Source organism: Marmota flaviventris, chromosome 3 (assembly GCF_047511675.1).
Source record: "Marmota flaviventris isolate mMarFla1 chromosome 3, mMarFla1.hap1, whole genome shotgun sequence".
NCBI classification, from domain to species: domain Eukaryota; kingdom Metazoa; phylum Chordata; class Mammalia; order Rodentia; family Sciuridae; genus Marmota; species Marmota flaviventris.
The window spans coordinates 122,173,303-122,177,698 of NC_092500.1; positions in this window are offsets into that span (position 1 = coordinate 122,173,303).

The following is a 4,396-nucleotide window of genomic DNA, read 5'->3' on the forward strand; positions in this document are numbered from 1 at the left end:
CTCCAAAGCCAGGCTCCTGCATCTTTGGCTTAAGCCTTTCAAGACCAGTAGCAGACATGCTTAATCTTCAGACTTCAGGAAACAGTTTTCTTCAAACTCCCTGGCTAACCCTCCTAGTGCCTTTCAACTGAGACAGGTAGGAAGTTCTTTCAGCCACCCAATCAAAGTCCTGCTGGTTCCTACAACACCTGTCTTCAGTGAAGGGCAGGGAAGAGCTTGTCCTTCATTCCTCAAGGACTTGCCTGCACTTGAACTGTCAGTTCTTCCTGGGAAAATCTTTCTCGGGGTGGGGTGGGGGGAATGTATGTGTCCACAGCACCATTCCCCATGGCCAAGTGCCAAGTGACGAAAGTGTCGGAGCTTTTGAAATTGTCAGAGAAACTGATTTCCTTGTCAAGTCTCGTCCTGTATGGTTGGAGGGCCAAATTCTACTTTCGTGTTAGCTGCCACGCAGATCAAAGGCTGCTGACAAGGAGCTGAAGGGTTTGTGCCTGGTCTGCTTCAACCTTTCCTCAACCCAGCATGGGGAATGCTCCTGGCTTTCGGCTTTCTTGAACTCTCTTATCGATCCTCCTTTGTGGGCCAACAGATGAAGGGCCTGGGAAATAATTTGGAGGGATATAACTCAGAGACAGCTTTCTTAAATTTGCAGCAGGAAGGAGGCCAGAGGAAAGGGAAGACAGGAGCGAGTCAGAAAATGCAAACTTAGGAAAGGCCAGAAATTGAGGGGTCAATGTTCAGTGGAAGAATCAAAGGAGGAGACGGGGTGAGGTGTCAGGCCAGAGGATCTCCAGTAGGGGATCTCACAGAAGGACTAGTCTTTTCATGGCTTGGTTTTTTGAGAGTATTGCATGAAGGTAGGACACAAAGGAGATGACTTCTGAAGCCACTTCCTACATTGTCTTTATCATAAGCCCATGAGGGGAGAGGTGAGTGACTGACAAGTTCAAGTTATGAGTAACCCTACGTACATCCGAAAGTACATAAAAGTCAAGGGTAAGACTAGAGAGAGTGGGAAGATAATGGTGCAGATGAACGTTGTAGAGATCATCCACACCAGGGAGGAGGCCATGGGAATGAACCAAGGGTGTGGAGCACAGAGACAGGAGAATGGTGCTTCTAGATTCAAGAGAGCTCATTCTTGGTTTCCTGACTTGAGCTTTCTCTTTGGACTTTTGGACAGTGCTTAGTACCATCTCCTGTTCACCATCTCCTCTCTATTTCCTTCTCCTTACACCCCAAACATTTAAAGTTTCTGCAGTTTTTAGGATTGAACCCAGGGCCTGAAGCATGCTAGGCAAGCGTTCTATCATTGAGCTACACTTCCAGAACTCCCAAATATTTTTGACAAGAAGAAACCAGCTGCACCTGTTTCTCCATCCACAGGCAATCTGCATACCTCAATGGAATCAGATGAGGAAAATTTTCAAAGTATTAGGTACCCCAGGAGACATGATGTTCTCAAAAACGGCAAGAGAAAACATCTCCCGGAGAGGCTGGGCAGTTGGGCGTGGTGGTGCACCCCTGTAATCCCAGATACTCTGGAGACTTACAAGTTCAAGGCCAGCCTCAGCAATGTAGTGAGACCCTGTCTCAAGATAAAAAGTAAAAAGGACTAAGGATGTAGCTCAATGGTAGAGCACCTCTGATTTACTCCCTAGTACAGAAAGAAAGAGAAAGAAATTGGGCACTAAGGTTTGATTACACCTTTAGCCCAGACTGCTTCCATTTTGCTTGGCCTGACTATTGCAGGCGGGGGTGGGGGATAGTATAAGATCCTTGAGGCCAGGTGCCCTTGTCCATCTAGATGGTCATTTATTCTGGTTTATTACCAACTTAATCACCTCCATAAGTTTCACCTTTTATATATATCTTTATTTTATTTACTTTTTTTTTAATGTGGTGCTGAGGATCGAACCAAGTGCCTCAAGTATGAGAGGCAAGTGCTCTACTGCTGAGCTACAACCCCAGCCCCATAAGTATTGCTTATGATAGTGTGCTATTTCAATTTATTTGTTCCTTGAGTGCAACAAGAGGTTGAAAGGTAAATTTGCATAGAAAAGAGTCTCATTATGTTAATCTCGCTGGTTTCTACATATCAGGTAGCAAATAGGGAGAATTTAGATAGTCAAGTATTATCCCCCAATTTACTGACTCTATTAAGTGCTTGTGTTTAGATAGCAAAGTTTATTTGTACTTTTATTATTTCCATAAAATAGGGAAATGTCTCCAACGGCCAGGCTCAGTGGCTCACACCTGTAATTCCAGTGACTTGGGAGGCAGAGGCAGGAGGATTGAGAGTTCAAAGTCAGCCTCAGCAAAAGCGTGGTGCTAAGCAACTCAGTGAGACCCATCTCTAATAAAATACAAAATAGGGCTAGGGATGTGGCTCAGTGGTCTAGTGCCCCTGAGTTCAATCCCCCTATACTCCACCCCCACAAAAATTTCTCTCACTTCACAGATGGAACTGGGCACTAGAATGTGAAAAGCACCTAAAATTTCAAATAAATATGAAACTAAGTTCTCAGCCTTGACTGTCTATAAGAATCACCCAGAGAGTTTTTATAACACACTGGCATTTAGCTCTCATCTTGAATCAATCAAATCAGAACATAGCTATTAAGAGCTCCTCAGATAATTGATTCCCAGTGGGAATCCAGGGTTGAGAGCTACTGGCTTACCAGTGTTTGCTGTTTCTTTTGGAAAGCTACATGGCATGCAGGTCACACTGGTAGTAGGTTTGGTCTCCACCAGTTGACACACGTTAGGAAAGTCTTCCCACTCACAGACATTTGTTTATTTACGTGAAGCCAGATGGGCAACACCCAGGTTAGGTGAACCATCTGGGCCATTGAGAATGTCAATATAACTTGATTAGTGTCTTCATTTCATGAAATTTTACTAAGCCTGGAAAATTCTAGATGCTGAAAGGCCTAAGGGGAGGCACCTCATTTCCAGGTGCAAGACAAGGCTGTGGATCTGCATGATGCTATACATCAGTAATCCCTTGCCAAAGTGCATGCTGGGAATCAAAGTGGTAGTAGGAGTTCAGAGGAGGAGCAAGTAACACCAGGATATCACTCTTAAGGTGGATCTCAAAGAATGAGTGGGATTTGAAGAGGTGACAGGGAAGAGAAAGAACACTTCTGATTCTAGGCCCAAGTAGTAACCTGTGGCCTGATGGTGGCAGATTTCTGGGACCCACAGCAGACCTTTTAAATTGCAATCAGTGCTCCTGGTATCAGGTGGAAATCAGTCAGGGACAGCAACGTCTGTCAGGTGCATACATAAATTCACCTTGCCCCTACTTTCACTTTCTGGTCTCTCACATCTGGGTTAGAGAGTCAGCCATCACCACCCACCCAATTTCCTTGTTTGGTGATGTCGCTGGACTCCCTTCTCTGTCTTATGGTCCCCTTGGTTCTGCACTGTCTTGAAGTTAGCGTCTCTGGGAAATCCAGTGAGGGAAATGTCTATAACATGTGGCTCCTGGTTCTCTCTCCAGCTGGGCTAGTACAGCTCCTCTCCCCAGAGTCTACCCTGGAATTCTCTCTAAGGCGTTGGCTCAGCCAGGCAGGCTTCCCAACCTTCTTCACATCGTGGAATACAGAAGAAAGACCATAACCTTTGTATGGAAAATGGAGCTACCTGCTCTCTGCCGTCCTGCAGGAGTGATTAGTCTGAATGCCAAAGAGATAAAGGTCTGCAGAGCTGGAACTAAGCTGCTGCACACCAGAGGTAAAGCTGGGTCCTGAGCAACTCTGGAGCAACTGGTGAGGAAACCTAAGGCAAAACAGTAGGCTGTCCCACTAGGTGGACAGAAAGTACCAACAGGGAGAGAGAAACACAGCAACCAACTTCCTGTCCTGGCAGGTGGGCAGACAGCATTGCCAGACATCAGAATCCCCAGGGTTACAGTGGACAAGGGGGTAGATATTGAAATTACCTGGTCTTTTCTCCACCATGCTGGGGATGGACCAATAGGCAGAGATCCCAAAGTCAAACTGGGGAATCAGTTCCAGCTGGGTGCTCGGAGTGAGCCAAGCTAGGGAAAAAGCCCAAGATTAGAGAAGAGAAGACAAGTTATACTAGAACACCCCAAATTAGATCAGAAGTAAATCAAATGAACAACCAGGAATGAAGTATGCCCTTTAAAGTTAGGGATCACGTCTAAGCTATCTCTGTATTCTCATATCTAGCCCAGATGGCATGTAGTTTATTATTTTTACTATTATTTCTGAATGAATGAATACGTATAGGGCTGAGCCCAAAGTCATAAGGATGGAGTGGTTCAAGATACAGAGCCAAGGCCTGCAGGGGCTGAGAAATCTAATCAGGGCAACTTGATATGTGTTAGGAGATGCCTGTGAAGTTCTCCTGGAAGCGTGCTGGGCTA